This window comes from Capra hircus, chromosome 6 (assembly GCF_001704415.2).
Source record: "Capra hircus breed San Clemente chromosome 6, ASM170441v1, whole genome shotgun sequence".
In the NCBI taxonomy this organism is placed as follows: Eukaryota; Metazoa; Chordata; class Mammalia; order Artiodactyla; family Bovidae; genus Capra; species Capra hircus.
Window position 1 is genome coordinate 92,675,851 of NC_030813.1, and position 27,257 is coordinate 92,703,107.

Below are 27,257 nucleotides of genomic sequence, written 5' to 3' on the forward strand. Positions count from 1 at the left end.
TTAATAATGACATGTGGTGTTCCTCAGCATAACCTGCTAAAATGTGATAATTTCCTTGGAAGAAAAGCCATGGGCTGCAATTACATGTCTGAGCTGACAGACATCCAAATGAATCCTATATAAAAAGAAAAGGTTGGTGTCTTCTGGAATATGAATGTCCACTTTTAATAAATTTAAACGGGTCCCAACATAAACATCTTCAAACTTGATGGGTTTTACATGACTCATCATTTCATAGATTCTCAGCACCAAATCTCTGGACATTATATAAGGCAACCCACTGCAGTAAGGAGGGAATACCTTGAAGAGATATTCCTGGTATGAAATAGGGGTTTTTTGGTAAAATCCTCTATAGGAATAATTACCAACTAGAGGATAGGGCAATGGCACCCCACTCCAGTACTCTTGCCTGGAAAATCCCATGGATGGAGGAGCCTGGTAGGCTGCAGTCCATGGGGTCGCTAAGAGTTGGACACAACTGAGCGACTTCACTCTGACTTTTCATTTTCATACATTGGAGAAGGAAATGGCAACCCTCTCCAGTGTTCTTGCCTAGAGAATCCCAGGGATGGGGGAGCCCGGTGGGCTGCCGTCTATGGGGTTGCACAGAGTCGGACACGACTGAAGCGACTTAGCAGCAGCAGCAGAGGATAACCTGCGAAAAACTCTGAGTGGTTTAAATCTAAAAGATACTTCACTAAATTGCTGCATTGATGAAAACGTCAGTGTCTGTCTTCATGATATACCTGGCATTGGGGCAAAATTCAGTTACCCACCTAAATGCCATAATGGTTTTCAAGGTCAGATTATTGTATGTGTCTAAAAACTCCTGTCGTATTATGTCTCCATAAAGCAGGTGTTCATCCTCTAAGGATAATGCTAACACTTTGTCTTCCTTTTCAGCCTGTTGGCTTAATAAGAAAAACGTAAGAACTTTATATCCCCACCAAGACTTCTTTTCACCCTAAGTAACTCTAATGGCCTGCCTGACTTTCACATCTGAGGGGTGTGAGGTCACCAGGATGACAAGAAATGGGTTTTAATGAGAGCAATTTGAATGCTCTTGAAGTGTGAAATGGAAGTCTTGTCTGTAAATGGGTTCATACTCATAGAAGTACATCCAGTTCACACACTTGATCACATTTGTAGACTGATACCAGCAGACTGAGGTACCACATCACCAGGAAACTCAGCAGGGACAGCAGCAGGAGGCTCCATTTCAGGGATCTCAGTGACATCCTAGCCGGAAGGGTGGTCAGGAGTGCCGGGGTCGTTCACAGCAGCTCAGAAGCACGCAAGCCTCAGGTTCGCCTTGATTTTGATCCTGAGTGAAAGACCTTCAATTTCACCAACTGAGCATTCAATATGAGCAACTGAGCTTTCAACTGATGCTGAAGCTGAAACTCCAATACTTTGGCCACCTGATGCAAAGAACTGACTCATTTGAAAAGACCCTGATGTTGGGAAAGATTGAAGGCGGGAGGAGAAGGGGACGACAGAGGATGAGATGGTTGGATGGCATCACTGACTCAATGGACATGAATATGAGTAAGCTCTGGGAGTTGGTGATGGACAGGGAGGCTTGGCGTGCTGCACTCCATGGGGTTGCAAAGAGTCAGACACGACTGAGTGACTGAAATGAACTGAACTGAGCATTTGACAGCAAGTAGCAGTCAAAATAATGCTTGCAATTTCTACTGAAAAACAGAGACTCTCAGATTGGCTTAAAATTCTGCTTATAAGAATTCTGCTTATTCTGCTTATAAGACACATGCCTGTAGAATTTCAGATGAGACTAAAGTACCAGCTGAATTGTTCTGTTTTTCACATTCCATGCTTTAATTATAAGATTTGTCCTGGTGGGGCAGCTGAACATTGCCAAGGCCAGAGCCCCAGGGCTTGGCTGATCACGGCTCCACCCCAGCAGGGCTCAGGAGGGGGTCTGAGGAGTAGGTGGCACCACCCTGCCTGCCTCCCTGCCAATCAGCCCTGGCCTGGTGTCCCTCCATGAGGGTATTTTTATCAGAGCTTTCAGTGTGTCCTTTATCTCCTCCTCTATAGCTATTGCCTCCACATTTCCTGTCTACCCACAGCTTGATCCACTTCTGGCCCTTGCTGGATGCTTCAGGAGGACACATTATCAGACTAATTGTTCACAATGCATAAAAGCACATCATCTGACATGTGTGAATGCCTAAATAGCACTCTGCAGCACTTCACTGGCTCAAAGCCTACTACTCACACATCAAGGATGGTCAGCAGGCCCAGAGGCTGCAAAAAAGAGAGAAACTGTTTGAATACATGAACATTCAACAGCTCCAAGGCTGGAGGTTCATGTTAGTGATGATTTCCATGCTAGTGATGGTGATATGTGAGGCTTGGAAGAAACAGCGCCCCTCCCTCCCAGCTACACCCACTCAACTCATGCAACACAGTAGTCCCTGACTAGGCAGCCTTGGGAACTGACATCCTAATGTCAGAGATGCCTTCTCCGAGTTAAGGGGCTGTCCTTTTCAAGGTGGAGATTTCTGCAGGGCAAAGGCTACTGCTATTGCCTAGTGGGTTTATTAGGACTAGAATCTTCCATTCTCTTGTCTAAGTCCACGTAGATAAAAAATCTAAGTGATCCTGGGTGAGACATGGAAGGAGAAAATTGAGGGCAGGGAAAGATAGTCCAGGTGAGTTGGGAAGTAGGGTGAGATTTCTTGGAGTCAGCCCTGTTGGATATGGGGGAAAAAGACCCATGACCAGTTTTACCTTCCCCTCTTTGCTCAGGTTCATCTGGGAAACATGATTTCTGAAACTGAGAATGGGGTGGGCCATATACAACTACTCAAATTCCATCACTTCATTCTCTCATGTCATCTTTTTCAACAGCCACAACAGTCTCAGCTCAAAAGCACACTTATTGCCTAAGTCATGAGCAACAACTTGGTGTTACAAGTTAGTTATTATTAAGACAAATACTTCAAATCTTCAGCCATTTCCTCTTGCTTGGTTAATAACTTTGAACTTTGAACAGGATCACAGCCTGCCCTGTTTCAGATATATTCTTGGATAGAACAGAAAGGGTGAATAATAGCTAACCTACCTTGCTTTGCATATAAACCTAGTTCACCTATGTCTATGGAATCGCGCCAGACTCCCTTGGATGCTCTAAAAGGCCTTTCGCAGTCTGAGTTCAGCGGCCTCTTCAGCTTTGCTTCTTGTCACACTTCCATTTGCGCCACTTGCTCCTGCCATACCAAAAGGCTTGCAACTTTCCCATATACACATTTCTTCAGCCTGAAATGCTACCCTTCATCCAGTGCCTTAATTTCAGAGTATTTCACGTAATTATACTCTGATCAAGTATTATTGCTTTTAGAAAGTCAGATTTTCCTGACAAGCTCTCTGCTATTAACCCCATTTTCATTTATAGAGTTCCCTTCTTTAGGGTTTTTCTCATTTATTTACTTTTCCTATTAGTTCCCGGAGGTCAGAGATCATCCTCTTGTCCTATTTTCTCCATATCTCCAGTGTCTACTACACAGTAGGTACTCTTATTTGCTGATTACAGGGATATAAACAACTTGTACTTTCAAAACATTTCTTTCCATAAGTTGTCTAGATTCCATCATCAAATATTTATTAAGCAACAAATTTTAATGGCAGAGTGCAGACAATTGCACGGTTAGACTGTTTCCACCTTTATTTTCCTCCATCATCTTTTCTTGGAATGTAAAACTCAGTAAGTAACTGATTCCAGCTCCATGAGTTGTTTGGATATCCATGCTGCTTCAATTCAGAGGTTCCACTCGGCTTTCTCTGTGCTTGGTAATTGAACACCAACCTCATCGGTAGTAAGAAATGAACTGTGATTTGATATGATTACAGTGAACCATGTTTATTTTGTGTGTATGTATAAGGCTTCTCAACTTGCTTGGTCTTTTACATGGCAAACGAATTTTATGTTTGTTTTCCCTTAGTGCCAAGTGAAGGATATTTATGTCTGAATGAAAAGGAAAAATATTTTAGTAAATATAACTTCACCCAGGAGAAAGAATTCTGAGCAGAGAGAAGAGCAGGGGACCCTAGGAATCTGTCTCCTAACAATTGCATAGGCAGAATCTTTGTGATGTAAATATTTTATAACTCTGGGGTCTGTAGAAGGCTTAGACTTTCAGGATAAGATGTATAAGGTAAATTGTGATTAATTTTGGTCATTTTCAGCTCTTAGCACAGGAGCAACTGTCACCTACCCACACCCCCACCTTCCCTCTACATGGCATGGTATATGTGTTCTTTTCACACAGCTTGCAGGAACCAAGATGAGCAATGAGTACCTTATCCTCCAAATATTGAAGATCTGTGCTCTGGTTGCTGAGTGCTGCTTCTGACCACAGAGGATCAGATAGTCTCTCACCTTATAAGTAACTACTTTAAATGGAAATGGATTTACATTTGTAAATGTAAACTCTCCAGTCAAAAGACAGAGACTGGTAGAATGGATAAAAATGCATGACTCAATTACATGCTATCTATAAGAGATACAATTGAGACCCAAGGACACAAAACAGATTGCAAATGATGGAAAAAGATATTCCATGTAAATAGTAACCAAGAGAGCTAGAATGGCCATAATAAGATCAGACAAAATAGACTTAAATCAAAAGTATTTACAAGAGACAAAGAAGGACATTGTATATTCATAGAAGTTTCAATATAGCAAGAAGATACAACAATTACAAATGCACCCTTACCTAATGAAAGAGCAATAAAAATATATGAAGTAAAAATTGACAGACTTGGAAAGAGAAATAAGCAGTTCTACAATAATAGTCGGAGAACTTAAATAGCTGTCTCATAATAATGAAAGACAGAAGATAAGTAAGGAAAAGAGAATTTGATGCAATAAATCAACTAGATCTCACAGATTTATACAGAACATTCCATTATATACATTATTCTTAAGTGCACAGGGACATTTTCCAAGATAGACAATAAGTTAGGCCATAAATTAACTCTCAATAGGTTAAAAAAGATAGATATCATACAGAATATCTTCTCTGATCACAATGGGATGAAATTAGAAATCAGTACCATACAGAAAGCTGGAAAATTCATGAAATTATACAAATTAAACAACACAGTTTAAACAACCAAGGCATCAAAAAAGAAATCACAAGGGAAATTAGAAAATACTTAGGAACGAATGAAAACACAACATCTGAAAACTTATAGGACACAGCAAAAGTGGTGTTGAGGAGTAAGTTTATAGCTATAAATACTTTGCATCCATGTATGTTATTAATTAAATTCTCCCAATACCCCAGTAGGTTAGTCATTAGAAAAACATTAAAAAAATTTAAAAGATCTCAAATCAACAAACTAACTTTAAACTATGGATCAAACTAAACTCAAAGTTATCAAAGGGAGGCAAATAAAAAGGTAGAGCAGAGATAAACAATACAGAGAATAGAACAATAACAGGAAATTAATAAAACCCAAAGTCAGTTCTTTGAAAAGATTTTTAAAATTGGCAAATCTTTAGCTAAATGGACTAAGAAAAAAGAGACAAGATGAAAATACTGAAGTAGGAAATGAAAATGCGGGCACTACTATCAATTTGGGTGCTTCTCTGGTGGCTCAGATGGTAAAGAATCCGCCTGCAATGCAGGAGATCTGGATTCGATTCTTGACTTGGGAAGATTCCCTGGAGAAGGGAATAGCTACCCACTCCAGTATTCTTATCTGGAGAATTCCATGGACAAAGGACCGTGGTGGGCTATACAGTCCATGGTGTCACAGAGTCAGACACAAGTGAATGACTAACACACTCATACATACTATCAATTTACAGAAGGATTGTAAGAATACTATGAACAATTCTATACCAAAGGGGAAAAAAAATGAGGATAATCTAGATAAAATGGACAAATTAATAGAAACACAAAACATAAAAAATTAGAAAATCTGAATAGACCTATAACTAGTAAGGAGATTGAATCAGTAATCAAAAATCTCCTGACAAAGAAAATCCCTGGACCAGATGACCTCACCAGTGAATAAATTTAAATGCTACACATTTAAACAACTAACACCAATCCTTCTCAGACTTTTCCAAAAAATTGAAGAGGAGGGAGCACATCCTAACTCATCCTATGAGGTTATCATAACCCTGATACCAAAACCAGATAAAGACACCTCAAGAAAATTGCACAAAATTTCTTTTGAATATTGATTCGAAAATACTCAACAAAATACTAACAAACAAAATTCAGCAGCATATAGAAAGAATCATACACCATGACTGAGTGGGATTTATTCCTCAAATGCAGAAACAGATTAACATATGAAAATTGGGCAACATAATAGGCCACATCAATACAGTGAAGGGGGAGAAACACATGATCATCTCAATTGATACAGAAAAAGCATGTGACAAAATTCAACACACTTTCATGAAATAGGAGGAATACAAGGAAACTACCTCAATATTATAAAAGCTATATGTGAAAAAAACACAGAAAACACATACTCAATAGGGAAAGACTGAAAGCTTTTTCTTTAAGAATGAGACATTCATGTTTGGGAACGCATGTAAGAATTAAAGATTTTAAAATTTAAAAAAAAAAAAGAATGAGACAAACATGCCTGCTTTTGCCACTTCTCTTTGACATAGTACTGGAAGTTCTAGTGAGAGAAATTAGGCAAGAAAAAAATATACATCCAAATTAGAAAGAAAAAGTTTAAATTATCTGTTTCCAGATGATATGATCTTTTGTATAAAAAGAATCCTAAACATTTCACAAAAAAGTTCTTAAAACTAGTAGATGAATTCATCAAAGTAGCAGGATATGAAATTAACACACAAAAGTCAGTTGCATTTCTATACTTGAACAGTGAAAAATCTGAAAGGGAAATTACAAGAATAATTACATTTATAATAACATCAAAAAGAACAAAATGCCTAGAAATTAACATAATCAAGGCGGTGAAAGACTTGTACAATGAAAACTATGAAACTTTGCTAAAAAAAAAAATAAATAAGTGAAAACATCTCATGTTCATGGACTAGAAGCCTTAATACTATCAAAATTTCAATAATGCCCAAAGTAACTACAGATTCAATGCAATCCCTCTCAAAATCCCAATGATGCTGTTGGCAGAGACAGAAAAATCAATTCTAAAAATACGTATAGAATGTTGAGGGACCCTAAATAGCCAAAGCAATCCTGAAAAGAATAAAACTGGAGGACTCACACTCCTTGGTCTCAAAGCTTATCACCCAGCTTCAGTAATCAAAACACTATGGCACTGGTATACAAAACATAGACCAATGGAACAGAATGGAAATCCCAGAAATAATTAATAATGGCATATATGGCCAAATTATTTTCAACAAGGGTATTCAATGGAGAAAAGACAATCTTTTCAACAAATACTGCTGGGAATACTAGATACCACATGCAAAAAAAAATAAAAAAGAAAAAGAAATGGAGCTGGACTTTTACTCAACACCAAAGACAGATGGCTCAAACACCTCAATTTAAGACCTAACGCTATATACCTTTTAGAAGAAACCATAGAGTAAAAGTTTCATGACTGAATTTGATAATGATTTTTTGGATATTACACCAAAGACACAGGTAACAAAAGAAAAACTAGACAAACTGGCCTTTATCAAAATGAAAAGCTTTGTGGATCAGAGGACACTATCAACAGGATAAAAAAGCAATTCACAGGATGGCAGAAAATATTTGCAAATCACACATCTAATATAGGATTCATAGCTAGGACATACAAATAACTCCTAAAACTCAACAAAAGAACAAACCATTCAATCTAAAATAGGTAAAGGACTTGACTAGACATTTTCCCAAAGAAGATATACAAATGGCAATATGCTTGTGAGAAGATGTTCAACATGACTAATAACTGAAAAAATGCAAATCAAATGTATGAGATAACATCCTACCTACCTGCCAATGCAGGAGACATAAGTGAAGTCGCTCAGTCGTGTCCAACTCTTTGCAACCCCACAGACTGTAGCCTACCACCCTCCTCCGTCCATGGGATTTTCCAGGCAAGAGTACTGGAGTGGGTTGCCATTTCCTTCTCCAGAGGATCTTCCCAACCCAGGGATCGAACCTGGGTCTCCCACATTGTAGGCAGATGCTTTACCATCTGAGCCACCAGGGAGATAACATCACTTTTTAAAATTTAAAAATATAAATTTAAAAGCCCTATGACATTATTTTTTAAGAAACAGAGCCATCTGCATGCTACACATATTTCTTCATTGATATTACACATTACTCTGACAACTGTATAATTAAACTGATGTGAGGAATATTAATTGAATCATTTTATAGTTACATTTTCTTATCAATACTATACAAATGTGGTACTGGCTTTTTCATTGTTTTTTTTTCTCTCTTTTCTTTTCTTTTTTTTTTTTAATTTTTATACATATTTTCACTTTATTCATTTCCATATTCTCTTTTCTTTTAAATGAGCCCCTACATCTGAGAATTATAATATATTCACCCATTAAGATGACTAGAGCTTCCCTTGTGCTCAGATGTTAAAGAATCTGCCTGCAATGCAGGAGACCTGGATTCGATCCCTGGGTTGGGAAGATCCCCTGCAGAAGGGAAAGGTTACCCACTCCAATATTCTCGCCTGGAGAATTCCATGGACTTCAGTCCACGGGGTCACAAAGAGTTGGGCATGACTGAGCAACTTTCACGTTCAAGATGACTACTATCAAAAAACAGAAAATAACAAGTCTTGGTGAGGATTTGTGGAAATTGCAACACTTGTGCACTGTTGATAGGAATATAAAATGGTATAGCTGCTGTGGTAAATAATATGACAAAAATTTTTAAATGGAATTATATGATTTGGCAATTTCACTTCTGGGCATACACTCAAATAAATTGAGAAGCAATGTCTCAAGGAGATATTTTTACACCCATGTTCATGGCAGCATTATTCACTGTGACAAACATGAAAGCAACCCAAGTGTCCACTGAGAAATGAATGGATAAGTAAAATGTGGTATACACATTGAATGGAATATTATTTAGCTTCAAAAAAGAAGTATACACAACCTTGAGGATGTATATACAACCTGAATAAGTACCAGGTTGTACTTATTCAGAAGTATATACAACCTGAATAAACCTTGAGGACCTCATGCTAAGTAAAATAAGCAAGTCACACACATAAAGCAAATACATTATGATTCCACTTACATCCACTCATATGAGGTACTTAGAACAGTCAAAATCATCAAGACAGAAAGCATAATGCTGGTTTCCAGGGCCTGGGGGGAGAACAGTATGAGGAATTACTATTTAAAAGCAAATGTATAGTTTCACTAGATCACTTTCTAACACCGCACACAAAAATAAACTCAAAATGGATTAAAGATCTAAATGTAAGATCAGAAACTATAAAACTCCTAGAGGAGAACATAGGCAAAACACTCTCAGACATAAATCACAGCAGGATCCTCTATGATCCACCCCCAGAATTCTGGAAATAAAAGCAAAAATAAACAAATGGGATCTAATTAAAATTAAAAGCTTCTGCACAACAAAGGAAACTCTAAGCAAGGTGAAAAGACAGCCTTCTGAATGGGAGAAAATAATAGCAAGAAGCAACTGACAAACAACTAATCTCAAAAATATACAAGCAACTTATGCAGCTCAATTCCAGAAAAATAAACGACCCAATCAAAAAATGGGCCAAAGAACTAAATAGACATTTCTCCAAAGAAGACATATGGATGGCTAACAAACATATGAAAAGATGCTCAACATCACTCATTATTAGAGAAATGCAAATCAAAACCACAATGAGGTACCACTTCACACCAGTCAGAATGGCTGTGATCCAAAAATCTGCAAGCAATAAATGCTGGAGAGGGTGTGGAGAAAAGGGAACCCTCATACACTGTTGGTGGGAATGCAAACTAGTACAGCCACTATGGAGAACAGTGTGGAGAGTCCTTAAAAAATTGCAAATAGAACTACCTTATGACCCAGCAATCCCACTGCTGGGCATACACACCGAGGAAACCAGAATTGAAAGAGACACATGTACCCCAATGTTCATCGCAGCACTGTTTATAATAGCCAGGACATGGAAACAACCTAGATGTCCATCAGCAGATGAATGGATAAGAAAGCTGTGGTACATATACACAATGGAGTATTACTCAGCCGTTAAAAAGAATTCATTTGAATCAGTTCTAATGAGATGGATGAAACTGGAGCCAATTATACAGAGTGAAGTAAGCCAGAAAGAAAAACACCAATACAGTATACTAACACATATATATGGAATTTAGGAAGATGGCAATGACGACCCTGTATGCAAGACAGCAAAAAAGACACAGATGTGTATAACGGACTTTTGGACTCAGAGGGAGAGGGAGAGGGTGGGATGATTTGGGAGAATGGCATTCTAACATGTATACCATCATGTAAGAATCGAATCGCCAGTCTATGTCTGACGCAGGATACAGCATGCTTGGGGCTGGTGCATGGGGATGACCCAGAGAGATGTTATGGGGAGGGAGGTGGGAGGGGGGTTCATGTTTGGGAATGCATGTAAGAATTAAAGATTTTAAAATTAAAAAAAAATGTAAAAATAAAATAAAATAAAAGCAAATGTATAGTTTCAGTATTACAAGATCAAAAGAGCTACAGGATGGATGGTGGTGATGGTGGCATGACAATGTGAATGTATTTAATACCACTGAACCATATACTTTAAAATGGTTAAAATGGTAAATTTTATGTTATGTGTCATTTACTACATTAAAAAAAGGGAAAGAAAACCTTCCCAATATATAATTGCTTGATACGAATCAACAAAATTAACTTTTTAGAAAGTTCAATGTTTATCAGCTTTGAAACTCAGTGAACATGGAGAACAGTATGAAAGTTCCTTAGAAAACGAAAAATAGAGTTACCATATGATCTAGCAGTCCCACTCCTGGGAATATATCTGGAGAAAACCATAATTTGAAAAATACACGCACCTCAGTGTTCATTGCAGGACTATTTACAATAGCCAAGACATGGATAAAGATCCATCAACAGATGGATAAAGAGGATGTGGTACATGAAAACAACTCATCCATAAAAAGAATGAAATAATGCCGAATGAAATAATGCCACTTGCAGCAACATGGATGGACCTAGAGATGATTATACTATCTGAAGTAAGTCAGAGAAAGACAAATACCATTTGCTATCTCATATGTGGAATCTAAAAAAGATGATACAAATAAACTTATTGACAAAACAGAAAGACTCACAAATACAGAAAACAAACTCATGGTTACCAAAGGGAAAGGGGCAGGGGGGAGAGAAAAGGGGTGATGTGGAATTTAGGATTAACAAATACATACTACTAAATAAAAACCGATAGACAACAAGGACCTATTGTATCACACAGGGGACTATATTCAATATTTTGCAATTACTTATAATAGAAAATAATCTGAAAAAAAGTATATGTATAACTGAATCACTTTGCTGTACACCTGAAACATTGTAAATCAACTATACTTTAATATAAAAAAATTTAAAAGACTTCAATGAGTAAAAGTTCCTGCATCAGACAAGATTGTTCTCTGCTCTTGTTAAAGAACAGTTTTACAGTATTCTAAGTTTCTCATAATCTAATCCCAAAATGCAAATTTTTAATATTTTCAATTCTATATTTTTCTCTTTATAATTGTAATATCAGAACTTAGTTTTCCTTTTAAAAGCAATGATTGCTCTCCAGATTCACTGAATTACAATTCGTTTTCCATCTCTTAAAAATGAAAGTTACGAGCAGGCTCATTTTTCACTGAAGTGATTATGATGAATTATTCATACAGCTAGAATGAACAGTAGGGTAGCATTTGTTAAAAAGGGTTTATGTCCTAGAATTATTGCTGCTATTTGAGTCACAGGTTTGAAAAAGAAAGGCTATAACCAAAAAAACACCACCAAAAACATTAACCTAATGGAAATTACAGATTCATCCTTGTAGATATACTTACCATTTTGAGTTGCATTCATAGTTATTTCAATAGAAAATTATTTGGATATCTATCATCTTAAAAATGAGAAGACAAACAGGAAAAATGTTTTTACTTTTTGCACATACTTCCCAAGATTGATAATACAAGTTCCTGTAAATATTCATTTCCCAAAAGCCTACACACACAGATATACACACACACACAAAATATCTTCTTCTCATAGCTATAGAAATGTTTCATTTATTGGTAGCCAATTAAGCTTGAATTTAAGGAACCATCAATGAAGTGTTTTTGAGCATCTTGACTTGCTAGTTTACTTGGGAGGCGCATTATTTTAAGTTCTCCCTTGGACGTCACTTAGCTATTTACTAGTAAATGATTATTGCTTCCTTGAGTTTCTCAGATCTAACTCTTGCAGTTCACCAGGAAGATACATTGCATAAAAGAGTGGTTTCTTGGGTTCAGTATGAGGAGCTGAATGGAGACCAACCACTGGGAAGTGGTCTAGGCCAGGATGCTTTGGTAGGAAGGGGAGTCAAGCTCTGTTCTGAACTCCCACCTCTGTGGCCAAAGCTGTTCTTGTAACATGTCAACCAATCAATGGTTCATTTAGTTTTTGTTTCGTGGTCTTTTTTTAAACCTGTACATCTGTCATTATTATAAACTCAAAATCAATTCTGTGAACTTAATCATGGTAAGGAACATCACTAGTTACTGAAATATCACCAATTCAGTGAGATATGGCAAATTTTAACTATAAAGTTTGTCCTCTCTTGACATTATGACAGGCTGTTTTCTTCTAAATTTTGACATACAATATTAATAATTGTTTTCAGGCATATTTGCTATTTTTCAGGCTGTCTTACAGGGACATGCCATGCCTAGCAGAGAACAGGAAATGCACAGCAGAAGAGACTTTGTCATGGGGAAACACACCTGCAGAGTACCTTGATAGAGCATCAGACTTCGATATTGTATTGTCTCCTGATCCACTGAGTCCTTTCCAAATTGATCTGAATTTATGTGATCATCAATCTGTGGGAGGTAGGAGAGAAGATATTACGGTTATTCCTAAGATATTATGGTTATTGCTCCTAAGCAAGTCCAGTTGGTATGACCGTGGAAACACAATTACCTTTAACACTTGGAGCTTTTAACAACTCTGGGAAATACTGGACTTCAACATGAGGTCCCTAAAATCCTAGGGAATAGTAGAGCTGTTGTGGACACACAGCTGTTCAATGAAAGATTTGCTTTCTCAGCTGCCCAAGTGCCATTGGCAGACAGTAGGGTACTCAGCCATTCTGGTTTGCTTGGGATTTTTCAGTGCTGAAATCAGGATAGTCCTGGGAAATCTGGACACCTTATAACACAGTCTTTAGCTGTCAGGACCTTCAGCAGTTCAGATGCAGAGACCCATCTAGCATAATGATGTTCCTTCTCTGCATGGCTCACATCCCATGACTGATCTGTGAGGGAGTACACAGACCTGGTCATCTGGCCCCCAGTTAGGACATCCCTGAAGAACATTTTAGCTCTGGAGGTTCCCTGTGGGACCATCTGAGCCTGTATCACAGCTAGACCTCTCCCTCCTCTCAATCTTGCTTCCTCCCCTCCCTTCCACACTTTTGAATCTCAAGAGTGCTTCTTAATAAACATCCTGGATGTTAGACTCCATCTCTGAGTTTGCTTCCCAGGGAACCCAAACTGTATTGTGGTCCATCATCTAGGTTTGAAACAGAAGAGTGTATGAATTTATTAGCATTTATAGTGAAGGACAAGGAAGCTTGGTGTGCTGCAGTCCATGGAGTCACAAGGAGTTGGACATGACTTAGCAAATGAACAACGACAGTTTTTTCATAAGTAACCTCAAATATTATTTTTGCCTGGAATGATGGGAATACCTTGATAACAGTGATTCTATTGAGTTGACCAGAAGTAATGATGAATAATTAGGTATTTTCTCATTTATTTTCCATTTAAATGTTTAAATGTGGTTTTATACATATATTTAAAAATCTGTACTCCAAAGGTATGGTGAATATCTAATTTAAGAATTCCTTGAATTACCGGGTACTTTGGGTAAGACAAGGTGACATAATGTGGCTGGCTCAAACTAATTTCACTTTGTGATTTTTGTGGGGGGTGAGAATGGCTGAATAGTTTGCAGAAACCATCTGTTAAAGCCTCTTGCTTTTTTTTTCAGGCCATATTTTCCATTTTTAATAGTTAAAAATGTTTAATTATACCCTAGAAAATATTTGCTTAAATGCTGGAGAGGGTGTGGAGAAAAGAGAACCCTCTTACACTGTTGGTGGGAATGCAAACTAGTACAGCCACTATGGAGAACAGTGTGGAGATTCCTTAAAAAACTGGAAATAGAACTGCCATATGACCCAGCAATCCCACTGCTGGGCATACACACCGAGGAAACCAGAATTGAAAGAGACACATGTACCCCAATGTTCATCGCAGCACTGTTTATAATAGCCAGGACATGGAAACAACCTAGATGTCCATCAGCAGATGAATGGATAAGAAAGCTGTGGTATATATACACAATGGAGTATTACTCAGCCATTAAAAAGAATACATTTGAATCAGTTCTAATGAGATGGATGAAACTGGAGCCGATTATACAGAGTGAAGTAAGCCAGAAAGAAAAACACCAATACAGTATAATAACAAATATATATGGAATTTAGAAAGATGGTAATGATGACCCTGTATGCGAGACAGCAAAAGAGACATAGATGTGTAGAGCAGACTTTTGGACTCTGAGGGACAGGGAGAGGGTGGGTTGATCTGGGAGAATGGCATTGAAACATGTATACTATTATGTAAGAAACGAATCACCAGTCTATGTTTGATGCAGGATACAGGATGCTTGGGGCTGGTGCATGGGGATGATCCAGAGAGATGATATGGGGTGGGAGGTGGGAGGTAGGTTCATGTTTGGGAACTCATGTACACCCGTGGCGGATTCATGTCAATGTATGGCAAAACCAATACAGTATTGTAAAGTAAAATAAAAAAAAAAGAGAGAGAGAGAGAGAGAATCAGAGGACTAAAATAATAATGAGATAGAAAAAGAAAACCAAAATAACTGATATGATTCCAATCACATCAATAATAATACTTACAATGTAATGAACAGCAGAGACTGGATGAAAAATAACAATATCCAGCTGTATGTTGTTTATGGGAAATATACTTTAGACTCAAAGGTATAAATTGATTGAAAATAAAAGGATAGAGAAAGATATATTCACACATCAACCACAAGACAGAAAGTGTGAGTACAGAAATGTCTTGCAAAATAGACTTTAAGACAACAAAATGTTACTAAGGCAAAAGAAGGACATAAGATCATAAACAGGTCAATTCATCATGAAAATAAAATAATTATATTAACAACAGAACCCTAAACCATACACAGGAAACATAATCTGATAGAATTAGAGGGAGAAATAGAAAATTCAACAATAATAGCTGGAAAATTCAATATCTTACTTTATATAATGGATAAAGCAATTACTTAGAATGTCAGCAAGGGTATGGAAGACTAGAACAATACTCTAAACCCACAAGACCTAACAAGTACAGAACATTACACCTAATATATCACAAAACATATTCTTCCCAAGAATTCATGGAACATTCTCCAGAATAGATCACATATTAGACATTAAATAAACCTTTATACACAGTAAAGGACTGAAATATTACAAAAGAATAGTATCTTGCTTTGACCCTTCTGACTGCTAAGGTTACCTCAGGTTTATAAAACAGGTAACTCTGGTAAATATGTAGAGTAAACTCTATCTATAGCTTCTAACTCTAACCTTTCCACTGCTGCTACTGCTGTTTATCCCCTCCACTTGGTAGTAATTCCTAGTTCAAATTCCCAAGAGAGACCATGATTATAACATGGCCTGGATAAAAGATGAACTGTATCAATATCTAGCTCGTGGATTGATGGCCCTTTCACTGGGTGTCCATCTTTGTGTACTCAGCTGGCCATGGGATACCACGCATGATCACCTGAAGCTGCCCAGTCATCATGGGCTATAAGTAGGGCAGGTACTGACATTTTCAGTAGATGAATTTGATACATGGTTTGAATTACTTCTCTAATCCTAATTAAGTTCCACCTTGGAACACGGCCTGAATTTTTAAAAGCACATGTCCATTAGGCTACATACCCTGGCCAGATTGAAGATTTAAAAGACACCTTCAAATGAGAAATGTAGCATGTTTTGAAATAAATATACCAAGCTTTAGTCCAGTGAAGAGTGATGCTGGTACCATCACTCCTCTCCCCAGTCCAGTACTGAAATAACATAGAAAGGAGCAGTAGGAAAGACTTTCTTTAGTGTTTTGAGCCCTAGAAACTTAGAAAATCTTACTGAACTCATGATACTCACAACACAAAGTAGGCAAGCAGGCTGTGCTTCCCCAATCACAAAAGGACCACCTTGCGTTAATGAAGGAAGCCGAAATATTCTCTAATACCCTAGCATTAGGGCCAAACCTGATGGTAATAGGTTATCTAAAATTTACATACCTGCTCCTTGAATTCTGTTTTAAAAGATCATAAGATACTCTAGGCAGAATGAAGAAAGAGCAAAAAAAAAAAAAAAAGCAATTTATTGAAAATAATTGTGCAAATATGTAACAATACATGGTAATGAAGTGTGTGTTAGTTGCTCAGTCATGTCTGACTCTTTGTGTGTAACTCCATGGACTACAGCCCACCAGGGTCCTCTATCCATGAGATCTCCCAGGCAAGAATATTGGAGCAGGTAGCCTTTCTCTTCTCCAAGGGATCTTCCCAATCCAGGGATCGAACCCGGGTCTTCTGCATTGCAGGCAGATTCTTTACTGTTTAAAGCACCAGGGAAGCCAAATACAAGTGTTTTACTTGGAGGTAATAAAGGCAGTTTCTAAGTAGCGAATGAGAGAAAGTGAGGAAATTAAAATTTCTATCTTGGGACTTCCCTAGTGGTCCAGTGACTAAGACTCTGAGCTTCCAATGCAGGGGCCCTGGTTTCGACCCCTGGTCTAGGGAACTAGATCCCACATGCTGCAGCTAAGAGTTCGCATACCTCAACTAAAGATCCTGTAATGCCAAAGGAAGATCAAAGACCCCACGCGTTGCAGCTAAGATCCAGCACAGCCAACTAAATAAATCATAAGCTTTCTGTCTTGAATTCTTTCCAGTTTGGCATATATATTGGGTGTCTTTAGAATACTTTAGAAAAGCTCTCTATAACATTGGGCCTCTGCAATACTGTCATTAATGCTGTTTTTCAAGTAATATTTCTCATTAGCTTTCAGTCTTTCCAGTTGTAGATATTTCTCACTTGCCACAACAAATGTAGCCTAGGAAAGCTGACTATATTTAAAAAATTCCATTTTCTTTGCTATAACAAATAATCCTATGATAGGCAATCTTCTTCTGATGAGGGAGGAAAATAACCTCCAAAATTGGAGAGTAACATTTTGGTGATCAATGTAGAGGTTAGATTTGTGGTATAAGGGACATTATGGTCCTGGTAGCGCCTTTCAATTTGTACTATCCCTAAAATTAGACTCCTCCTTTACCTACCACCTCTGTTTTCCTCTCCAGAGGTGATTTTTTCTTGCTTGTGGATTTATTGGTCCACAATGCAGCTCTAGTAACACTGCAGGTACAGTCCAAGAGTAAGACCTTGACTTTCTCCTTCTCTGGTCTGCTTCCTGTCTTTCAGTCGACACTGTCATTTCTTACCTTGGTTACTGCAAAGCCTCCTTGAATAATCTTGCTGCTACTGTCAGAGAGACCTGCTGCTGCTGCTGCTAAGTCGCTTCAGTCGTGTCCAACTCTGTGCGACCCCGTAGATGGCAGCCCACCAGGCTCCCCCGTCCCTGGGATTCTCCAGGCAAGAATACTGGAGTGGGTTGCCATTTCCTTCTCCAATGCATGAAAGTGAAAAGTGAAAGTGAAGTCGCTCAGTCGTGTCTGACTCTTAGCGACCCCATGGACTGCAGCCCACCAGTCTCCTCGTTCCATGGGATTTTCCAGGCAAGAGTACTGGAGTGGGGTGCCATTGCCTTCTCCAGTCAGAGAGACCTAGTGTGGGAGAAAGGCCCTTCAATGGTGCGGATGCCTCTCACTTCATCATTCTCACCTGGCACTCCTCACATTTGCTCCAGCTCCACTAGACATCTTGCAGTTCCAATGCGTCATTCAGGTTCCCCAGGAGATGTGGCATGTCCTGCCTTGACCTGGTGTTTCACAATGCTGTCCACAGATCCTCTGTGTATGAGCCAGGGTCCTAGCAAATACAGATGGAAATTTGAGGCAAATTGAATCAAAGCACAATTTATTAGAGTGTTGGGCTTCCCTGATGGCTCAGTGGTAAAGAATCCTCCTGTCAATGCAGGCAATGTGGGTTTAATCCTGGAGTCAGGAAGATCCCCTATAGAAGGAAATAGTGGGAAGAATTTCCCCACTCAAGTATTCTTGCCTGGGAAGTCCCACAGACAGAGGAGCCCGGCAGACTGCAGTCCATGAAGTCATGAAGTCGGACACAACTTTATGTCTAAACCACAAGAACATTAGGGTGTGGACAGGTATAGAGAAATCACATGGATAAAGTAATATTCTGATAGGGCATTGATACTGGCCCTAGGCTGGAAGGAGTGAGAGGAGGGAATGTTTATCAGAATCCAGAGACAGAAAGGGCTACAGAGAGCCAGCAAAACTGCAGGGTGGTAATTCTGCCTGCAGGTGAGTCGGGGGACAAAGTGTCGGCTCCTCTGTCTCCTCCTTTCCATCCCCTCCTCTTACAGCCTTCAGGAATGCCCACCTTTGCCTGAACCCCACTTGAAGCCACAGGCAAAGAAGCTTCCATCTTCTCCGTGGAGCACAGAGTGACCCAAGGTGGATGTACCAGCTTGGGAGAGTAAATAGAAAATATTCAGAGAGCCCTGTATCATGTGGGACTTACTGAGGAAGCGGCTTGCTGAGGCTCACTGTACCTACTACACCAGAATCCCTGGGGGGTTGGAGGAAGCTTCCCCAGGAAGCCACCTGGGGCAGAGACAATGAACCATCCACTAAAGAGCTTTACCCCATTTTCTTAGTGTAGAAGCTGGGAAGTGACTGTGCCCTCAGGAACTACTTTGTATCTAGATGATGCCAGAGGACACCTTTTTTGCTAATGGGATGTCCTTGAAAATGAGCCTGTGAATTTCACTGCTCTCTTTTTTCCTCTACCCATTTAGATGCAAAAAATTCACAGGCCCTATGGCACAGCAGAACCACAAGATGAAAGCGTTATCCACAGAAAAGCAACCCACCGACAATGGAAACACAAGCAATGAATTTGCGGTGCGGGGGTGGGGAGGGGAGGGTTATTATAAAACATTTTAAACATTAACAAAATTAGAATAATGAATTACACTTACCCACCACCCTAATTGAACAATTATCAAAATTTTCCATCTTAGCTTAACTATCCCTTTTGTCTTTTTCTTTGCCAAAGTAGTTCAAAGTAAGCACCAAGCATTGTGTCATTTCTCCTTTGCATACTTTAGTTTGCAGCTGTTAACCACAGTACAGGATGATACCTAATCAAATTGTTAATAATTCTTTGGCATCAGCTATAAAGTCTACATGTCACATTTGATTACTGTCTTTTGTATATAACTGGTCTTTTCCCAACTTTTCCCCATCATATTTTTTGCGGAAAATGAGTCAGTTCTTCAAAATGCTCCCCGTTTTGGATTCATCTGTTTCCTTCTGTTGGTGTCACTTACTCCTTTTGTAAGAAACGCCGCAGGAAGAAGGAGCCACCCCTATGGACCATTGATCAGGGCCTTTTATTGGGCGGTCGCTCTCGGGCAGAACTCCCGGGGGCAGGTAAGCAAGGAAGCGAGGGGGGACGGTCTGCGAAGCAAAGGGAGTCTGCGAAGTCTGCGAGGGTGGGGAAGGGTTTTATAGCCGGAGCGGGCCTCCCATATAAGGAAGAAAACACGGGCTCAGCGGTGATTGGTGTCCAAGGGCTCCGTGTCAGCTCCTGATTGGACGGCGCGGGCTTCGTGTCGGCTCCTGATTGGTCGGCTTGGTTGCCCGCCCGTCTCTGGGGCGTGTCTGCAGCGCTCTCTGCCAGGACATGTCCGGACATGCCTGGACATGCCCAGGCATGCCTCAACATGCCTGACCCTGCCCTGACCTTTCATCCTGACCTCGCCCTGACCTTTCACCTTTATCCTTGGACTTCCTTTAAATAAGCCTAAGACAGTATATATGGTAGAAATAAATTGTAATTAAGTACATATTTAATCCTTTGGACCTCGATCTCAGATGAATCTGCTCCCCACTTTGTCAGTTCCAGAGGACTGTGAAACAAATACCTGTACCTGCGCACACCGAGGAGAGGAAATAATTTATCAAAAGAGTAATCACTGAACAATATTCACTGGTGAGATTGAGTTACTCGTCAGTGATAGTAGAGATTTCTCCAACTGTTAATCAATCTCTTTATATTTTCCAGATGTAGTACTGATAGGATTTTAACTTCTAGTCCAAAGTCGTAAGATAAGCAATTAATTTTGGAACATCCCTTAAATGTATTTCCCTCTGAGATCTTAGACAAGGCCTAGCAAGGGAATCCAAAGTGCTGTTCACAGCATGAGAAATGTTAGGCTTGGTACGTCTCTGAGGAGTCTTTATCTCTAACTTCACACTGAGGTAGACTGCTATAAATATTCTCAATGCACATGTTTGAGCACTGTGAACCCTGCTCTGAGCATTTTGGGGTCCTAGTTTTCTCCCTTGTGAAATGAGGATTGGCCCAGTTGATGAAAGTCCTTGAGTCCAACAGATATTATCTGATCATCTTTGGCTACTCTTGGACAGTTATATTTCTTCAAGGAAGTGAAAGATGTATGACCAAACCGACCCTGCTAATGAGGTGAGAGGTTAAATGTGTCAGTCCCACGTACTCACTGCCTGGTTGACTTCCAGAGCCGATGTCCATCATCCCTCTTGGCATGGGCAGCCGGGCCTGGAACTTGTTTCCAAGTAACTTGTAAGGAACGTATATGGTTAGTTTGTTCTGGGAGCCTCAGATCAAGGGTCTGAGGCTCCACACATCATCCCTGGAGCACTGTGCCGCAGACTACACTGAAGATCCTCTTCCAGGTAAGGGATGCAGCCCTTTTTACCTGGGTGATCATGTTCTGGTCGGAGGACCAACCATTCAGTAGCACATTTTCCTTTGACCAAGACTTTAAAGGCTTAAGCAACTTTGTCTATGAATTTGATTTTTTATTTTCATATTCCTCAATGACAAGGCGGGGATTACTTAGCCAATTTGTTTCTTCTTCATTTATCATTTTCTCATTTGTTTCATCTCAGACCAGCTCCATCTATCAGCTCAGGGCAGGGTAGCATTAATACAGTTTTAATAACAAAATTTGTAGATAATTTTATAGAAATTAAAAAAGAGAATCAAATAGTAAATTCCCATAATTCTACCATCACATATTGCTGCTATTACCACTTGCATCAGTTTGATAGGGCCACCATAACAAAATACCACAGGCTGAGTGGCATAAATAACAGAAGTTAATTTTCTCAGAGTCCTGGAGGTTCGAAGTCCAAGATCAAGGTGCTGGCAGGGTTGTTTCTTCTGAGGCCTCTCTCTCTGGTATGTAATTAGTTGTCTTACCCTATGTCTTCATGAGGTCTTCCTTCTGTGTGTATCTGTATCCAAATTTCCTCTTCTTATAAAGACACCTGTCATATGGTTTAGCACCCACTCTAATGACCTCATTTAACCTTAAAGTGAAAGTGAAAGTCACTCAGTCATGTCCGACTCTTTGCAACTCCATGGACTATACCGTCCATGGAATTCTCCAGGCCAGAATACTGGAGTGGGTAGCCATTCCCTTTTCCAGGGGATCTTCCCAACCCAGGGATGGAACCCATGTCTCCCACAGTGCAGGCAGATTTTCTACCAGCTGAGCGACCAGGGAAATACCTCTCCAAATACAGTCATATTCTGCAGTATTACAGTTAGGACTTCAACATATAAATCTGGGGGTGGGGAGACACAATTCAATCTATGAAACTAAAGTGTATATTCCTATATACCTCAGTCATATATAAACATTTTGATTTTATGAAATTGTATTGTGCACCAGATAACATAAGTGTGTGCATGCTAAGTCACTTCAGTTGTGTCTGACTCTTTGCGACCTCATGGACTGTAACCCACTCCTCTGTCCATGGGATTCTTCAGGCAAGAATACTGAAGTGGGTTGCCATGCCCTCGTTCAGGCTATCTTCTTGGTCCAGGAAACGAACCCGTGTCTCTTATGTCTCCTGCATTGGCAGGCAGATTCTTTACCACTAGCACCACCTGGGAAGCCCAAATAACATACATTAATACACTAAATAAATTTTTTCTATGTTAAATATTCATGAAATACATTTAGTGACTAAGTGCCAGCTCAATCTAAAATAGACCTTCATACTATTAAGTGTTTTATATGGTAAAAGATGATGTATGTTTTAGCTTAATCCTAAGGCTGGTGATGGTGATGATTATAGGTGAATAAAAAGGGGAAATGATAGAAAATACATTGAAGGGGGAAAAGTCTGTGGTAACTTGAAACCTGGATAAAGTGACACTGACATGTACCCATTCATTCAGCAAATCTACAGATTTATTACACACTTGGCACTTAGCCCAGATGCTGAGGCTTCGACTGAGAAAAGACACAAGGTCCCTGGACTGATGGAGTTTATATAAGATGATGTAGGCAAAGACAGCGACAAGCAAAGCGATAAGTAAAACTGAAGACTGGGGTTCATATCGGGGGAGGAAAACCAGAGCTACAAGAGAGACTAACAGAGAATCAGCTTAAGGAATCAAGGGAGATCTTTCTGAAGAAGTAGTCTTGAAGCCAAGACTCAAAGTTGAAAAGAGCCAGCCACGTGGGGAAACAAGCAGATTGGTTGTAGAGCTATTTTGTTTGCTTGCTAGTCAAATATGAAGAGTTTGACATGCTAGCAATGCCGACAGAGGCCAGTGGGGCTGAAAATGGTGACCAAGTTTGTTTCCTTTCGTGAAAGAGGAACTTTGGCAGACAAGACCCTAAGGATGAATGGAAGAGTGGGTAGATACACTGCTCGTATTAAACATTTTGGATACATTTCACCAAAGAAGAGAATCAGATGGCTAATAAGCATATGAAAAGATGCCAACAACATTAGTCTACAGGGAAATGCCGATGAATACTACAAAGAGATAGCACAACACATCTATGAAAAAATAGCTATGATATCAGATGCTGGTGGCAATGTAGAAAGACTAGATGACTCATACATTGCTGGTGGGGATGTAAAAGATACAGCCACTCTGGAAAACAGTTTGGCAGTTTCTTTGAAAAACTAAATATGCAACTACCATATAACCCAGCAATTGCACTTCTGGGCATTTAATCCCCCCAAAAGGAAGGTTACGTTTACACACAAAAACCTGAATATGATGTTTACTATATGTTTATTTGTAATAGCATGAAACTGGAAACAACCCAGATGTTCTTCAACTGGTGAATGGTTAGTGACACATTCACACCATGGAATACTCAGTTCGGTTCAGTTGCTCAGTCATGTCTGACTCTTTTACCACCCCATGGACTATAGCACACCAGGCCTCCCTGTCCATCACTAACTCCCCGAGCTTACTCAAACTCATGTCCAATGTGTCGGTGATGCCATCCAACCACCTCATCCTCTGTCGTCCCCTTCTCCTTCCACCTTCAATCATTCCCAGCATCAGGGTCTTCAACTGAGTCAGTTTCTCCCCATCAGGTAGCCAAAATACTGGAGTTTCAGCTTCAGCATCAGCCCTTCCAATGAATATTCAGGACTGATTTCCCTTAGGATGGACTGGTTGGATCTCTTTGCAGTCCAAGGGACTCTCAAGTCTTCTCCAACACCACAGTTCAAAGCATCAATTCTTTGGAGCTCAACTTTCTTTATAATCCAACTCTCACATCCATACATGACTACTGGAAAAACCATAGCTTTGACTAGATGGACCTTTGTTGTCAAAGTAATGTCTCTGCTTTTTAATATGCTCTCTAGGTTGGTCATAAGTTTTCTTCCAAGGAGTAAGCATCTTTTAATTTCATGGCTGCAGTCACCAACTGCAGTGATTTTGGAGCCCACAAAAATAAAGTCTGCCACTGTTTCCCCACCTATGTCCCATGAAGTGATGGGACCAGCTGCCATGATCTTAGTTTTCTGAATGTTGAGTTTTAAGCCAACTATTTTACTCTTCTCTTTTACTTTCATTAAGAGGCTCTTTAGTTTTTCTTTGCTTTCTGCCATAAGGGTGCATATCTGAGTTATTGATATTTCCCCTAGCAATCCAGCTTGTGCTTCATCCCGTCCAGCGTTTCTCATGATGTACTCTTCATATAAATTAAATAAGCAGGGTGACAAGATATAGCCTTGACAAACTCCTTTCCCAATTTTCAACCAGTCTGTTGTTACATGTCCAGTTCTAACTGTTGCTTCTTGACGTGCATACAGATTTCTCAGGAGGCAGGTCAGGTGGTCTGGTTTTCCCATCTCTTGAATAATTTTCCATAATTTGTTGTGATCTACATAGTCAAAGGCTTTGGCATAGTCAATAAAGCAGAAGTAGATGTTTTTTGGATCTCTCTTGCTTTTTCAATGACCCAACGGATGTTGGCAATTTGATCTCTGGTTCCTCTGCCTTTTTTAAATCCAGCTTGAAAATCTGGAAGTTCATGGTTCACATACTGTTGAAGCCTGGCTTGGAGAATTTTGAGCATTACTTTGCTAGCCTGTGAGATGAGTGCAATTTTGCTGTAGTTTGAGCATTCTTTGGCATTGCCTTTCTTTGGGATTGGAAACAGTGGTAACAGTGTCAGACTTTATTTTGGGGGGCTCCAAAATCACTGCAGATGTTGACCGCAGCCATGAAATTAAAAGACGCTTACTCCTTGAAAGGAAAGTTACGAACAACTTAGACAGTGTATTAAAAAGCAGAGATATTACATTGACAGCAAAGGTCCATCTAGTCAAGGCTATGGTTTCCCCCATGGTCATGTATGGATGTGAGAGTTGGACTATAAAGAAAGCTGAGAGCCGAAGAATTGATGCTTTTGAACTGTGGTGTTGGAGAAGACTCTTGAGAGTCTTTTGGACTGCAAAGAGATCCAACCAGTCTATCCTAAAGGAAATCAGTCCTGAATATTCATTGGAAGGGCTGATGTTGAAGCTGGAACTCCAACACTTTGGCCACCTGATGGGAAGAACTTACTCATTTGAAAAGATCCTGATGCTGGGAATGATTGAGGTGGGAGAAGGGGATGACAGAGGATGAGGTGGTTGGATGGCATCACTGACTCAATGGACATGAGTTTGAGTAAACTCCAGGAGTTGGTGATGGGCAGGGAGGCCTGTCATGCTGCAGTCCATGGGGTCACAAAGAGTTGGACATGACTGAGTGACTAAACTGAACCAAAATGGGACTGGAATGAAAACAGACTTTTTCCAGTCCTGTGGTTACTGCTGAGTTTTCCAAATTTGCTGACATATTGAGTGCAACACTTTCAAAGCATCATCTTTCAGGATTTGAAATAGCTCAACTAGAATTGCATCACCTCCACTAGCTTTGTTCATAGTGATGCTTTCTAAGGCCCACTTGACTTCGATTCCAGGATGTCTGACTCTAGGTGAATGATGACACCATCGTGATTATCTGGGTCGTGAAGATCTTTTTTGCATAGTTCTTCTGTGTATTCTTGCCATCTCTTCTTAATATCTTCTGCTTCTGTTAGGTTCATATCATTTTTGTTTTTTATTGTGCCCATCTTTGCATGGAATGTTCCCTTGGTATCTCTAATTTTCTTAAAGAGATCTCTAGACTTTCCCATTCTATTGTTTTCTTCTATTTCTTTGCTTTGATCACTGAGAAAGTCTTTCTTATCTCTCCTTACTATTCTTTGGAACTGTGCATTCAAACAGGTATATCTTTCCTTTTCTCCTTTGCCTTTCACTTCTCTTCTTTTCATAGCTATTTGCAAGGCCTCCTCAGATAACCATTTTGCCTTTTTCCATTTCTTTTTCTTGGGGATGGTCTTGATCACTGCCTCCTGTACAATGTCACGAACCTCTATCTATAGCTCTTCAGGCACTCTATCAGATCTAATCCCTCAAATGTATTTGTCACTTCCATTGCATAGTCGTAAGGGATTTGATTTAGGTCGTACCTGAATGGTCTAGTGGTTTTCCATACTTCCTTCATAAGTCTGAATTTGGAATACTACCGTGGAATAATGCTTAGTGATAAAAAGAACAAATTGTTGATTTACAACAACCTGGGTGAATCACCAGAGAATTATGCCAAGTGGAAAACACTGATCTCAAAATGCTCACTTACTGTATGATTCCGCTTAAGTAAGATTCTTTAAATGACAAATAACAGAAATGCAGGACAAATTAATGGTTACCAGGGGCTAAGAAGGGGGAGGGGCAAGAAGCAGTGTGTGGTTATTTCAGGGCAACATAAGGGACCCCTGCAGTGACGGAAATGTTCTGTATCTTGACTGCATCAGTGTTAATATCCTAATTATGATATTGCACTGTAGTTTTATAAGATATTATCACTGAGAGAAACTGGATAGCATGAGATTTCTACTATTCTTTTAGCTACATGTGAATTTAGCATTATCTCAAAATACAAAGTTTAATTTAAAATATGTACCTCCGAGAATGGTGGGGAGTTTGAGTTGGGACCTATTTCAGCTTTGTCATAAATGGCAGAAGTCCAAGTAGTGTGGACCTTCGGTGTGTCACTTAACCTCTCATTTCCAATTTCCATGCCTATAGAATAATGGGGTTGGGCCCATAAATAGGTCCTAAATCTCTTTTTGCTTCTATAATCTCATACCTAGAGTAAGCTATATACATTTGTGGACCCTTGTTTTCAGGACTTTCATATTTATTGATGACCTTCTGAAAATCTTCATGGAAACACCAGTTTCTTTCTAGTATTATTCCAGAAGAAGTAGATCTCGCCTTCTTACCCTCAAAGACTGCTTTGCATACTGTGGCAAGATTACTGCAGTTGTAAAAGGGGAAGCACTGACCAATTTCTTTCCTGTCCCAAGAGATTTTTCCACCCAT

The 27,257-nt window shown here is 39.5% G+C and overlaps 1 pseudogene; it reads right to left on the reverse strand.

Annotated features, from left to right (window-relative positions):
* Positions 1-27,257, reverse strand: LOC102185997 (annotated as a pseudogene).